This window comes from Cavia porcellus, unplaced genomic scaffold (genome assembly GCF_034190915.1).
Source record: "Cavia porcellus strain 051 isolate PalLab524CR breed Dunkin Hartley unplaced genomic scaffold, mCavPor4.1 scaffold_18, whole genome shotgun sequence".
Taxonomy (NCBI): Eukaryota; Metazoa; Chordata; class Mammalia; order Rodentia; family Caviidae; genus Cavia; species Cavia porcellus.
This window is the reverse complement of record NW_026947501.1, coordinates 25,707,306-25,723,671: the sequence shown is the minus strand read 5'-3', so window position 1 is coordinate 25,723,671 and position 16,366 is coordinate 25,707,306.

The following is a 16,366-nucleotide window of genomic DNA, read 5'->3' as shown; positions in this document are numbered from 1 at the left end:
AGACAGCTACAAAGAAAGTGGTTAGGCTATAAAACAGCCTTTTCTGGGTACGCTGGTGTGAAGACTGGATTGGAACTGGGAGAGGGTCTAGAAACTGGTTCTCAGAGTGAACACCCTTGAGAAGGGGTTTAGATATACAGACTTTCCCTTTGTTTTTTTTTTTTTTTTTTTTTTTTTTTGTCTTTTTCATTTTTATCGGTACCAGGGATCGAACTCACGACCGCCTGCTTGCAAGGCAGGTGCTTATGCCGCTGAGCTAAACCCCCAGCCCCCAGACTTTCCCTTTGAAGGCAGCTGCCTGGTGGTTTGAGTTGAGGAAATCCTCAAGGCCAGAGAGTGACTCCCAAACAATTTTCCCTACCCCTACAGGCGTGCCTAACCTTTACTCTTTTCCATTATTTTTCTCTCTCCCTTCATGCAGGAATAGTTTTTACTCCTATTGCATCTGACCTTCCCAATTTTCTAGTTCCATGGCACCAGCCACCTGCCCAAAGGCTGCATGAAAGATCTGATCATTCTTTCTATGCAACACACTGAGCTTCTTCCAGAAGATGCTGAAGTACTTTGCCTTTCCAGGAGGATCAGTGAACTACAGCCTCCTATGGTCCATCTTTCCAGGGGGACAAGATCAGCAATTCTGCAGTTACCCTGGAAGTAACTTGAAAGTTAGCTGGGAAGCAAATATTGGCATTACATTTGACTCCTGTTGTATCAGTCAGCAAAAGAGTACAGAAGAAAGAGCCCAGCCTTTGCAATCAGGCAAACCTCAGTCTGATTTCTAACACTTCTGTGTGCCAAATGAATGTGTGCAAAGGGCTTTAAATTCTATGAGCCACAGCCTTACCCGTAAATTGGTGATGATATCAGTTTCCACATCATGATAGCATCCATGTAAAGGTACAAGAAGAGTGAAATAAAGCACAGACCCTTCCATAGTTAAATGCTTATTAAATGGATTTAGTATTAGTGTGTTGCACTGAGTGGGCAGGAGCAGAAAGATTCTTGTGAACCTCAACAAGCAGCCAGTAAATTTATTTGACTCAAAAATGTAGTGAAAAACTAGGCTTGGTTGCACATGTCTATAATCCTAGCACTCTGGGAAGCTAAGGCAGTAGGAACTACAAGTTCAATCTCAAGCTGGGCCATTTAGCAAGATCCTGTCTCTACATTTAAAAATAAACAAAAACTGCTGGGATTGTAGCTCAGTGCAAGGGTCCCCAACACTGCAACAAGGGGAAGGGTCAGGGGAAGAATTGGAGAACCTGCTAGAAAGGAGATTGTAGGGAGTCTTCTTGACTAACAGTCCTGAACCAGCCTAGCACTGCCTCAAGCAAACATCTGAACACATTTTTTCAGTTTCCAGAATAACTCAGCAACCATCCCTGGGAAAAGTATTTTCTTAGTTCTTCCCCATCCATCTCTGTCATCACTCTTGTTTCTGCTATTGCATTGTTGTGTCACCTTTTTTGACCTTCAAGCTGCTTGTAAGTGTTTCAAGAGAAGTCGCTGGGCTTCCCCATCCAGGCCAATGTGTCTGGGAATTAGAGGAAGAAGGATGGCCCGGCCCAGGTCAAGAGTCCCAGGAGGCCCAGAAAGGCCCAGGATGAACCAGGAAGAAGACGTGCCTTAGGAGCTGCTTGAAAAGAACAGACCCCTCTTTCCTAGAAGACAGCTGCTTAGAGGGAGAATTGCCCCCTCACTAGTTCCAACACATGTCAACACTTTAGCTCCAGCCTAATTTATATGTGAATAATAGATAGCAGATTTTGGGGTCAAGGTGGCAGAAAGAGCATGTGCCAAAAATGTCCCCTCCCTCCTAACATGTAGGAATGGCACATAGATTTGTCCATTAGGAAAGAAAATGTATGTGTGTGTGTGTGTGCATATATATATGTGTGTGCACACATTATATATGCTAAAGAGAATAAAAAGGAAGATATTTACAAGTGAATCAATTTGAAAGAAAACCAGCAGGAACTTGGAAGCAGCTAAGAACTGGGGATAGAGAAAGCTTGTTGCAGATAGGGCCAATGGGCCAAAACTGGGAGCCATGAACACATGGCCCTCCCAGTAGGAATGGCCAGCCTGGCACTGCTCACCCATCTTCATATAGGTCTAGAAGTGTAGTCCTTGTCTTTGGTCAGGAACAGAGTTGTAGCTCAAGAACGAAATTGTTCACTCTGCACATATCAAGTTCAGATCCATATGCACTTGAAAAAGATCTGAGACAAAGGTGTTTAAGTTATTATTGTGTTCAAGGTGTAACTTTAAACCCGGTGGAACTGAGGCTAAGTTAACCCCACACAACTACCCTGTCAGGAAGGGTTTTGGCAGAACACCCTTGAGAAATGAGCTCTCAAGCAAGATTATCCACCAAAAGGATAGAAACAAAACATGTAACTTCCAAACACAGAAAGAATAACAATAGCAAGAACAAAATAATTCATCAGAAAGTGAGGATGAAAGAAAATAAGAAAAGAAAAGCCATGGTAAATAAGATCAAAAATTATTTTGAAGAAGTAAATTAAAACATATCCATACTCATAATTACTGGATGTGAATCAGTTAAGCCTCTATTCAAAGACAAAATTTTATAATGGCCTTTGCCCCTTTAATTAATTAATCTAATATGCTTTTTGTGAAAGAAACATCTAAAATCAAGACAGAAAAGTTATTCAAAGCATACACAAATAAAACACTATCCAAAAAAGGCTGGTGAGATATTATTAGAAGAAAACAGTAATTCTGAAGAAATCAGAATATCTCATGGTCTTAAAAAGAATTATTCACTGTAATTACATAGTGACAGTGTTTTGTATACTGCTAACAATGAATTCTCAAACTATAAAATTGAGACCATTAAAGGAAAAATGACAAACCCACAGAGTAAACCACTCTCAGAAATAAACAGATCATGCAAACATTGCTAAGATTATAAAAGATTTGAGAAATAAAAGTATGCAAATTTTGATACAGCAGAGCCATATAATACTTTATACCTTCAAAATAGAAAACACACTCCTTTCAAGTATGTATTCATTTATGATAGTTGGCTTGAATCACATATCAATAGAAGTCTTATCAATACGATCAGACCACATGTTCTGATCACCACAAAACCCCACTTAGAATAAAGCACTCAACACCCTCCTTTCCACAGTACCTTGTATTTGGGAGCAAGCAAAAACAGTCCCACTACCAAATAACTTATGAGTTAAATAAGAAATGGCAACAAAAATTTTGAACACTTTAGAACTAAGCAGTAATGAGAGACAAGAGCACTAGAATGTCAAAATTTATCAGACTTACACCTAGAAAGAAATGCCTCGACATAAATGTATCTACTAGAAATCAAGAAAGTCCAAAACTAATAGACTCAGAAGTCAACTCATGAAACTAAGAATGGAGGAGTGGAATAAATAAAAAGGACATAGAAAAAATAAAGAATAAGAAAGACAAAAGCCAAACAAAATTTTAAAAAAACAAACATAAAAAGGAACAATAAAGTAAAAAGTGGTTATTTAAAAGTAAAATGTAATGAAAACCTCTGGTAAGATAAGAGGAAAATAGAGACTGAATGTGTTGTGATAATATTTTTTTCATATACTCTTCTTATCAGAAATGAGCAGACATAACTACAGACACAATAGAGTATTATGGGGACTTCTGATAGCTATTTCTATATTCATTATACTTTATGTTGTTTCACTATATTTCTGATACTTTAACATCTGAGTCCCTGCTAATTGGAGATACAGCACCTCCCAGGGCTAGCTGATTCTCAGAGATGGTAAGGAAAGCCCTCACAATGAGGCCTTTTATAAGCAAACTAGCCAAACCCATACCCTACCACTTCCCATTATGGTGCTGTCATATTCGGGACCACTATCTACCTGTCCTAATTATCACAGGGCCTCGTGCTGTTGGAACTCCCTAATTCATCTCTCATTCCTAGGCTTCTTACCTATTTCCTTGCTTTTCCACACTGCAGCAATCCAGGTCCTGTGTTTCCCAGTCTTTTAAGAAGATGACCATAGCACAGACAGCAACAAATACATGCTGTTTAAATACAGAGAATGAGAAAACTCATGAAAACCTACATAGCCAACTCTCAAACTCACTGGCCCAGCATGAATCAGATGCTCGTGTCTGGAGCAAATTAAGTGTGGCTGGTGTCTAAACCCCACATGGCTCCTTCTAAGGTAGGCCACCTTCTGGGAAAGGAGAAAACCAATCTATCAGGTGTCCACTACCCAAGAACCAACAGAAAGATAGCAATGTTAATATTAGACAAAGCAGAATTCACAGCCAAAAAAAAAAGTCAGACAATGGGAGAGAAAGTGTTTCCCTATTTGATAAATGGAATAAAATAAATGAAAATAGAAGAACTGTGTGCACTGAGTACACCGTCAAATGCACAAGGACAAAAAGATTGGAAATTTAAGATAAACTGAACAAAACACAATCATAAAAAGGTCAAATATGCCTCACTGATTCTGAGAAATCAAGTAGACACACATCATATAAGATGAAAGATTATTATTAAAATTGTGTTTAATAAATAAAGCTACATCAAAATGTGTTTTTTAAAAACTGAAAAGATACACTATATTCACTCCAAATGACCAAAGAATAGTTATAACATCTGATCATATCTCAGACCACAAGGAAAATCTCATTAAAATCTACAAAGAGAAATAGCACAATGCCCAAACTCAAACCACAGTGCAACAAAACTAGAAGTTAATAACAAAGCAAAAATAAAATAACAAAGCAAATGAAATCACTCTGGAAGGGGTAGGGAAAAGTTTTAATAGTCTCAGAGTGAAAGAGAAAAATCAAAACCAAAATTAGTGATTGTTTACAAAACAATAGGGAACCATGGCAAAGAGAAAATACAAAGCTCTAAAAAGCAGAATAGATGTACTTTATGTTTTTCTCATGAAACAGTAGAAAAATTAAATTATTTGCTCAGCTCAAAAAGCAAGTAAAAGAGCAAACTAGAAAACCTATGAAAAGCTAGAAGGATTTTAAAGCAATGAACCAGATAATAAATTTAAAACAATAAAAGCTGCAATAGAGATATGAGAAACCTAGGAGTTCAATCTTTGAAAACACTATCATGAGTACAACAGTAGCCACCATTTATCAGGCATTTAACTAACAGCTGGGCATCTAGCTAAGGTGCTGACTGAGGCTGTTCCAGAAGCAGAATAAATGGTGAGCGGGGTGTAAGGACTTGTCTGACATGATTATGAAGGCTAAGAAGTCTCATGACCTGCTGGCTCTGAGGTCTTGCCTCCCTGAATTGCTGGTAGGGCGGTTGTATAAATAATAACTAAGATCATGGGTTCTAGGGATGGATAGGCCTGGGGACACACACTTCACTCTCAATGCCTACTTCTTCTTGCAAAATTACGTTATGGGACAATCGTGAAATGAATGCACTGAACCCACTTTCGTAGTCATGATGCAACTGTCTGTAACAGTGCAAATCCTCTAAGGAAGAAAGGGGCTCACAGACACACAGCCGAGGGAAGGAGCGAGGCCACTACTGGCAGACGAGAACCACAAATTAGGAGAAAATGTGACACACAGCTTAATGAACGAGCTTGTTCTTTTTGCTCTCTTTTTCACTGACTAGTTTTTGTTTGATATAGTCCAGATCATTCACTTCATCCAGCTTTGTAACCTTTATTTCTTTTAGAGATAATTTTGAACTTGAATAAAGTTTACATGAACAATGCAAAGAATTTTTCCCCTAAACCGTTTGAGTTACAGTGGTACCTCTCAGTTCGTGGACATTTTTGTTTGCAATCAGTTTGGTTTGCAAAGAGAAATGTTTGGCAAAATTTTGCTTTCGTTTGCAAACTCTACATCAAATGACACACGTGACCATGGCCATTTTTCCCACACAAATACAAATGGGGTCATCTTTTCCAAAATTGTAGAACAAATTAAGTGCGTGCACTAAGGTACTATTATATTTGCCATTAGGACACCTCATTATCCCCCAATACTTGTGTATCTTTCCTTAAAACAAATATATCCTCTCTTACAATCACAATATTACCATCAAAGTAGAGAAAGTAATATCTATATATTACTGCCATTCAATTCACAGACCACAGTCAAATTTTGTCCATTGTCTCAATAGTATCTATAAGAAGGCGATCTAGTCCAGTGTTGTGTATGGCATTTATTGTCATATCACGTTAAATTCTTCAATCTGGAACAATTCCTTAGTCTTTTCTTGAATCTCTTGACTTGGATATTTTTGAAGATACAGGCCAACTACTTTCTTGAAGGTCGTTTAGTTGGACTTTGTCATCAGATGTAAATCTGGTCCCTTATTGGATCTCTCTTTCCATTATTGCAGGAGTCACATGATTTCACTTAGACCTTGGTTACTAGATAGTGTCTGCCACTATCGAGTGATCTTCTCTTGGTAATCGGTGAATACTTCGTAACAAGGTCCTCTGAGACTTACATAACTAGCCCATTCCTCACCCACAGCATTAACATCACTGATGTTTCTCTGTTGAACCATTTATCACTCTGATGGATGTCAAATGGTGGTTTTCTAATTCCATCATCCCTTACTCCACAGTTGGCATTCTGCTCTTAAGAACAGATCATTCTCTTTTTCCATTTATATATTCATTTATTTATTTCTCTCAGTACGGACTCAAGGAGTCCTATTTTATTCAATGGTTTTAAAACCCTGTCACTATTCTCATGCTTTTTGTCAAATTACCTTACATTTGCTTTGTGGGAGTCCCTTCAATCTGGTTTCTATGTCCTTTTGACCTGTGCCCATTATTCTCTGAATGCTTCTTTACTTTCTGGCATAACAAAATGTTCCAGGCTCATACTGTGCTTTTTCTTCCCCAGTCCTGGAATCTGCCATTTCTTCAAAAGCTCCAGTTCCTTTTAATGGTAAAAGCACTTAAAAAGAAAGATGTGAATACTAGGTGTGCCAAAGTAAGGATGCTATTAGGGTGTTTCAGCACATAGAGTGGAAAAATCTGTCTCTTTACATGTCGTAGATGATCACATGATGGTGCCCCCAAAGAGCCCTACAGCCTGGAATTGAAGTTCCAGTACAATCCCCACCCTCAAATGTGGGTAGACCTAGTGTTTGTCATTTCTAACAAACAGAACATGGTAAAAATAACGGAATATCACTTTCAAGTTCAGACTACAAAAAAGACTGACTTCCAACTTGGGCATTCATCTTTTGCCTCGGGGAAGCCAGGCGCCATATTCTAAACTGTGTTTTGGAGAGGTTCAAATGGCAAGAAGCAGAAGGTGTTCTTAGCCAACAGCCAGCGAGGAAGTGAATTCTGCCAACAATAACGGGAATGAGCTTGGAAACAGATCCTCCTCTAACAGACCCCTCGGATGAAGCCACCCTCTGGCTGATAGTATGGTGCAGCCTTGGAGAGAACCTGAGACACTTAGCTAAGCATCTCCTTGATTCCTGACACACAGAAATTATGAGATAATGAATATATTTTATTTTTTAAATCCCCTAAGATTTAAAGTGAGTTATTACTCAACAATAGAAAACTGTGTATAAAGTATGATTAAAATATACCGTGAATATTTCCATTAATGAAAAAACTTTTTTACAGTATAAGGTGCATAGCTATTAATCCCATTCAAAATATTCCCCCTTGCTTTGAGCACACTTGTTGTACCATTGCTGCCACTTTCTGAAGCACTCTGGACGTCCTCTTTCATGAGGGTCTTTTAGTTGCTTGGTTGTGACTGGCTCAGTGAGCTGAATTGACTAAAATCCTTTACTGCAGTTTCTGCGGAGGTGGTGTGTCTTCATCTCCCCTCTGCCCTGGCTCTGGCCCCAGACAGCTTCTCATTCTTCCCCAACATTAACACGACCATGAGAAGTATATGATTTGAACTGAATCAGAAGTCAAGCAGCTATGGCAGCACAACTAAAGATATTCATGAAAGAGGACTCCTCGGACTGTTTCAGGAAGCAGCAGTGTATGACAACTTCTGCATAAGTGGCACCAACATTCATCTTCAAGGGACTTCCCTTAGCCTCTTTCTTGGATTCCATGTTTCCTATTAGTGTTTTGTATCTTTTTTGGTAGCCCCCTAAGGAGAAAAAACAGAAGAGGGGTGAACAGTTTAAAAAGCCTTGAACATCTGGAAATATTTTGACCTTACCCTCAGTTAAGAAGTGTGAAGGTGACGCCCCATTGCCTCTGGTTCTGCTGCACACAACCAGAGTCATCCCGTTTCTGAACAATTTTGTATGTAGCTTGTTTTTGTTGCTGTTTTTGTTTGTTTGTTTTCTTTTGCTTTGCAGTGCTTGGGATCAAATTCAGGACCTCTACAGATAGACTCTACTTTGGAGCTGTATCCCAAGGCCCTGTTTTATTCTGTTTTTTGCCTTCAGGAAACTTACAAGCTATTTCTTGTCCCATAGGATATGAAATTTTGTCACGAGAGATATATTAGAAGCATAATTAACGAGGTTTGGTTTGTGATAAGGCAGGTTAGGGTCTCTCCTGGTTTCTGGTTTAACAGATTAGATACTGCTTTTAACCAAGAGGAGTGTGATGTTTTATTTAGGGAGAAGAGAGGCAGATGTGATGATCTTGGCTACAAATATCCTCAGTTTGAGGGTCCAAAAGATGTTCTAGTGAAAATGCCCACAGAACAGTTGCATATAAACGTGAAAGCTCAGAAGGAAAGTGGTCTCAAGACAGACCAGGCATTGTGATGCACTCCTGTGGTCCCAGTACTCCAGAGGCTGAGGCAGGGGGATTGCCACAAATTTGAGACCAGCCAGGGCTGTCTCAGGAAACAAAATGAAAAAAAAAAAATAGGAATCTAAGCCATCATGCATCCTGCATCTGACATCAGGGAGTCGATAGGCTTGTCAAGGGACACTATTACATGAGGTAGAGAAATCTAGGTGCTTAATTCTGGCAAATGACATTTGAGGACAGACTGAGAAGACTCATCAGAGGCTTTATCTGTCACAATTCCACCTCTAGTTATTTAATTCTTAGTCATTTAATTAGTATTAGCAATTCTCTGGATAGCAGGGCAATACCTATTTTCAGTGTGTATAAATAATATTAAGCTTTAGTGATGACCTAGAAGATATTGACAGTACAAAGTGCTATATGTAATTACATTTTCTTTTACAATTTTACTTTTTAAAAGTTATTTTGAAATTGCCGAAAAGAACACAATGCATGAAAGGGGCATGTTTTGTAGGAGCTGATAGGAGCTGGAGGAACGGGAGGATATGACAAAATTGAGAGCGAAAAGTGGACACCACTGCTCCTGGTCACACGCCTTCTCTTTCCCTGGACTAATTCTACCACTTGGTATTTCCTGCAGAGCAAGCTCCATGGTACTTTCTTTTGTTTTTTTCTCTTTCTGTTCCATTTCACTTCCTTCTTAATTGGTGATGAGATTTTGCTGTCAAAGTCCGAATCTATTTACACAACATATCTAAAGATTTGTATTCCGTTTCAGTAAGTTCTCATAAAACGATTTTCTTTAGTTTCTGCAGTAGACCAATAGCACATTCTTCTGCTTTACAGAATGTCCCATCAACCCTCTTGAGCCAGATACTTCTCAACAGCTTTTTGATGTGGGATTTGGAATATTTGCATAGGTTGCATCCTAGAGGGCTGAAGAGTAAAGAAATTTCAACAATATGTAGTCTTTGCTCAATTCTGTTTTTGAATCTTTTGTTGTATCTTACCATGAATAAGACACCATGCGGACCACTGGGAAGGCACCATAATGAAGATATCATCGTCTCAGTCTTAGGGATGTCTATTGAGAAAAATAGACAAATTCTTTGATGATAAAAATGTAAAACAAAGAATGATAAAAATAAAAGCATGATACTAAAGAGCTATGGTAGTTTAGAGAGAAGAGCAAGACAAATTCTTACTGGACTAGTTGAGGAAATTTAGTGGAAGAGATACCCTTGCTGAGGTGCAAGGACAGGAGGGATTTCAGGGACAGATGGAACAGTGGATGTGTTCTCCTAAAGGATGCACGCGAACCAAGCTTCAGAGACCGTGTGGCTGAAGCTCGTGCTCTATGATAGAGTCAGAGCCACGCAGCAGACCTGGAAAGTGGGACAAGATTGGGGCATTCACGAGAACCACACTTAGAAGTGCATATATACTCTCAGGTAAGTATACAGGAAGCATCAAATTTCCAGGAGGAAAGTGTATTATCAGAAACAATCCTTTGTTAAATAATTTGTGGGCAGACTTAGATAAGAGAGAATAAAGTAAATGTCACTTGTTGCAATTTCTGTATGAGAGAACTATTTTTTTTGGTTTATTTATTAGAAATTTGAAGTTGCTCAGACTTGGTTGAGACCAGTTTTTACTTACTAGCTGTGAGTATATTCTGGGAAAGTTTCTGTACTCTAAGTGTGGTGTACACAGCACATACTTCAGTGCATGATCTTTTAACACTCAGTAAATTGCTAGGTGCTTATTTCTTGTTATTTCTCTTTTTTCCAATGATATTTCAATGTATTTCACTTTCAGTAATAAATCTTTTCCCTTAAAAAAGAAAGGGGCAGCAATGATTTCATAACTGTTCAAAGCAAGAGGGAGTATTTTGAATAAGATTAGTAGCAATGTATCTTTTAATGTAAAGAATTTTTAAGAATGTAAACATGTACAGTATCTTTTGACCACACTGAGTCTACACAAATACATGCATTTATTTCTACATCTATATACTGAGCCATGCCTCCAATTCTAACTCAATTTTACTTTTCTTCCCTTCCCTAATTGTAAATTCCTGCTCTGACAGGGTAAAATATGACCCTCACTATTCTTAATATACTGGCTTGTTGGGTTAGCTCTGCCCCTCCCCTTTATTTCCAGCCTCCTCCCAGCGCCACTCCCAAGTCAACGCAGTCTTTTTCCTCACCCTGCTTAGACCCTGACACCGCAGCTTAGAGTCATGATCATCATCTCTATCCTCAATAAATCCTTTCCGCCAGAAATTCCCAATGGCTTCTAGTCAAAAAGAGAGAAGGGGAGAGAGGCAAACAGGTTGGAAAGAAAACACTGTGGAATACTAAGACCATCCTATAAAGGATAGAAAAATAACAGAGAAAGAAGCTTGAAAGATATTGAGAAACTATTAGAGACCAAAATGTGTTTTAGACTCTCATGGGGTAGATCATTCCTCCACTATATTATTATTATTATATTATATATTTTATTTAAACTACTCCAAGACTCAAAGAAAGAATTAGATAATATCTCAGTTCATTTTAAAAATCCTGCAAAACACCAATATCAAAACTCACTAACATAGCAAAAACTTAGCATAAATAATACTAAACTTAATTCAACAACATATTTCAAAAGTAACACATGACCAAGTGGATTTAATTTCAGGAAAGTAGTGATTGGTTAATATTAGAAGATTCCTTCACTTTAAATTATAGGCAACAGAAGATACAGGTATAACAATTAGAATATCTGGATTTTTCAATCCACAGGCTTTTCCTGATGTGTAAGTACGTTTTTCTTTGCAAGTAACAGAATTTAAGTCAAAGTTAAACAGACAGGGGATAATGGAGATCAGTAAGTTTAAGACAAAAAAAGAATAAATATTGGAAAGGAAAAAGCAAAATTCTTCATCTATCCATTACAGAATAAATATCCTAATTTACAACATTCCCATAAGTCAACAATAATTAGCCCAGAAAAAATCGGTAAGGAAAGACCCTATTTACAAATTCAACAAAAGATTATGAAGTCCCTAAAGAACTGAATCTAGTGATATGCATCAATGGACGTAAAGCACATAAAACACTGCCCTTGGTGACATGGAAATGAAAATTAAATAAAAGGAGAATTACACATGGTGCATCTGCCTTAAGTAAATCTATAAATTTAACACAATCCAAATGTCACTGTTTTTAAAATTTGACAATACAATTTTGAAAGTTAGGTGAAAGAAAATTTAAAAGTAAATTTTGAAGTTGAGATGAAAGAATTAACACGGGCCAGGATAAACTTAGCAACTCTTGAGTCTTTGTGCTGTACTTAATACCATATTTCCCCATAATATACATTTTATTTACCCTCCCCAAAACTTACTGAAGTACAATACCTGCAGCCTAGAGATGTTTTTTAAAGTATGCAAATATTACAAAACTATTAAATTTTAGAAATCTGCATTTGAACCTAAGACTTCTTACTTCAAAGGTTATAGTTTAACTGCTATGCTAATTAAACTTATTACCAAGCTACAGAAATTAGAGCTGGTATTGAAAGATACCTCATTGAGCAAATTGAGAAGAAAACAACTACATAAATACTACATCTTGCTCTTAACACTAAAATTGAATTTATTTCTTTGCCTTATGCTTTTTTTCCCCATGATTTATTATGGTGTACAGCGTAAGGCAGAATTTGTTTATTTTGTTACTTTTTTCAAAGAAAGAGTTATTGAATAAATTTATTGATTCTACTATTGTTTTTCTTTTGTAATTCACTTTTATTTATTACTTTTTCTTCTCTTATTTCTTTTGTGCATTTTGTTCTCAGGTTTCTTAAACTGAATGATTAATTTTCCAATTTAATAATAAAACATTTCTTGTCCATTTATTTTTCCTAAAGAACATTGTAATCTCTTTAAGTTCGGGGAAAAGTTCTTTGGGGATGTTTATCAGAGTTTTATTAAATACATAAATTAATTTGTGGGGAAATGACATTTTTACCTATTGAATCTTCCCAACATCATGTCCCTCTATTTATTCAAGTTTCTTTTATGTCTTAGTGAAACTATTAAAGTCTTATTCCTACGGGTCCTACACGGTTTTCAATAGATCATACCAAGTAAGTTTTTTCCCTAACAAGCTGTTGTTATTTTATATTAAAAAGAAGTCCTTGATTTTGTTAAATGAACTCACAACTGATTCCCTTATAAACCTTCTTCTAGTTTTCTGTGGATTTTCGTTATAAAAAATTACTACATACAAAGCATAAGTCCATTGCCTGTTTCTTAGCTTCTTCTCTTTCTCAAATAACCTGGTACCCAGAATTCACATTAGCTAAACCTTATAAAATTATGTCAACTAATAATTATTATGTTGGGCATCTTTGTCTAACTTTTGACTTTAATGCAATTGTTCCAATATGTCGTTTTCTAAAATTAAAACTTTTTGTTTTGAGATAATTATAAATTCACATACAGCTATCAGAATAAACAAAAAGTGACCTCACATACCCTTTACTCAATTTCCCACAAAGTTACATCTTATAAAACTATAACCACAACCAGGGCATCGACACTGATCTGACTCACTGATCATAGTAGTATTAGCACATTTCTACTTGTATTCATATGTGTTTGAGTGCATTTTAATTCCATGGAATTTTATCATATGTATAGGTTGCTGTATCTACTGCTACGGTAAAGCTACAAGGCATTCCAGCATCACCAAGACACTGCACATTGATCCTTAATAGCTTTGCTATTTTTTACCCCACCCCCCTTTTATACTCCACCCTTGGTTCCTGAAAACCATAAATCTGTTCTCCATTCCTGTAATTCTGTCATTCCAAGAAAGTTACATAGAAGGAATCATACAGCATACAATATTTTGAGATTAGCTTTTTTTATTCACCAGTATAATATAATTCATGGCAATTCATCCAAGTTGCATGAAATAGTTGGTGCCTTTTACCTGAGTGATATTCCATAGTATGGATATATCACAATTTGTTTTACCATTTGCCAGCTGAAGAACATGTGAGTTGTTTCTGTTTGAGATTTTGTGAATACAGCAGCTCGTGGTGTTAAGCATCTTTTCAGGTGCTTGTTTGTCATCCGTATATCCACTCCACATGAAATATCTGTTCATGTCTTTTGCTCATTTTTGAATTGGATATTTTTACTGTTGAGTTTTCAGAGTTCTTTATTGTCAAATATGTTTCCTCAAACATTTGCTCCGGGTGTCCCCCTTCACATTGCTCTTACTTTGAAAAGGTTTAATTTATCATCATTGTTTTAAAATTGTATGGACTGGGGATTGATGTCAAATTTAAGCACTCTGCCTATTTGCAGACCCCAAGATCTTCTATTCTTTCTAAAAGCTTTATAATTTCATGATTTATCTTTGTCTCCATGATAAAAGTTAACATTCATGACAAAAATTCACAGCAAATTAGAAATAAAGGAAAATTACCCCAATTTGATTAAGCACATCTATTAAAATATGCTACTCTCATAATTAATAGTGAAAACTGAATGTACTTTTTCTATGATCAGTAAAAGGCAAGGATGACCTCTTATCGTCTTTTTAGAATGTTGCTATGTCCTAACTCCTGTAGTAAGGCAAGCAAAGGGGATAAAAAGGCGCAAGGTTTGCCATTTCTATTTGGAAATGGCACGGATATCTTTCCTGTTTTTGTTGTTTGAGACAAAGTCTTTCTATGTAGCTTAGCTGGCCTGGAATCTGTGCTGATCCACCTTCCTCAGCTTCCAAGTGCTAGGATTACAAGATTGTGCCACCAAGCCTGGCAGCATGGCTGTCTTTGTGGAAAATTGTATGGAAGTAATAAAAAATTATAATAATATGTAAACTCAGAAAGATTATATGATAAAAGATCAATGCACAAAAATCAGTTGCATGTTTGTGTATTAAAATTAACATATGCAAACCCAAGAATATGGTATCACTTAAAATCGCTCCAAAGAAAACTGAATACTTGTGCATACATTTATCAAAACATGTAAGTAAAATCATGGGTCTCTGTAAGGTATTAATGAAAGAAATCAAATAAAGCACAAGTAAATGTAGAAACATATCGTGTTCACAATTATATGATACAACATAATATGTCAGTTCCATCCATATTAATTTATGGAGTTAATTGCTATATAATACCAGAAATATCATTTATAGACATAGGCAAGCTTATTTCAAAATTTGCACAGAAGACAAGCCCTAGAATATCTCAACAAAAGTCAATAAAGCAAAATGAAGTGTGATAATCATTCACTCAGTTGCATATCAACATCTTTAAGTAATTAAAAATGTAAATCACAAATTTTCACTCACAAAACTGAAAATGGATATTTTTATACTTTCTTTTGGCAGTTAGTTAGTACTGCAAATGAGAAGTCTAGAGTCATTTGAACTTCTAATCAACATTTTCGCTTCCAAATTCCTAAAGACTGTTTTTAACCTAGTTAACATAATTATTTCTATGATCTATATAGGTGAGGGCTTTCCTTGTTATCATTTATAGAATCTGACTTCCTGGGATCTCTATTGATCGTTTGGCTTCATTTCTACAACTTCACAGACTGCCTTCTTGGAGATTCTTTGCCTGACCTCTGAGACCTTCTCTTAAATCTGACCCATGACCTCACAATTCTTACATTTTGTATGCTGGTAATCACATGGGAAACGCCAAAGTCTGCTGTCAGTTGAAGCAGTAGCCAGGCCCTCTTAGACCATGACTGAAGTGAATCCTGGGTACCAGGATGGCTGAATGAAGTGTTCTAAGTACCAAGGAACCAATTCCCTAGAAGACTCTTCTTGAGTAAGGATCCCAGTGACTCTATTTGCAAATAAAATGTTTTACCCATTTTGCAACCTTGATCTTGTGATAGTTGGGGCCTTGCTGATTTCTGAGGTGCTTTCAAGGCATCTTTCCTTTAATCTCTGTACAAAGTACTTGGTTTTTTTTTTTTTTTTTAATGGCACTAACTGTTTCAGCACTCACACTTCTTTTGGCCCAGACTTTACACTTGGTTCCTTCTGGGCCAAAATTTAAACCCTGCCTTTTGCATCCAATTCTTACTATAAATTGGGCTAAAACAACTAGCAATACCCTTGCTGTAGCCTAAATGTCTTGAAATTTCCTGCACGAGACTGGTTAATCCAACTTCCTTAATCTCAGTCTCCCACAAAGTCTCAGGACATGGGCAAAACGTACATAGATTTTCCACCAGAGCATAGTACATCTGACCTCTAGAACATCAGCCCAAGGAATCCTTGTTCCCAGTGGAAACCTCTCAGCCTGGTCTTTACTGTCCATGGTTCTGACTAAGAAAAACCCACCTTTTGGAGTGGAAATATTTACTCTCTGTATCATTATATCCTGGGATTATGTAACTCGATTTTTTATTTTTACAGAGATTCACAGCTAGGAGTTTGCCTTGAGTCTCAGAACGGAGTTGAACTTAAACTTTTTTAAAATTCAGGAACTGTTTGAAACTTTGGGAAATAGATTGCTGCATTTCCCGCTGTGTGCAGGATGGCTGTGTCATGTTAGTCCAAATTATGAACTTGCTCTTGTCTTTATCTGGAAAC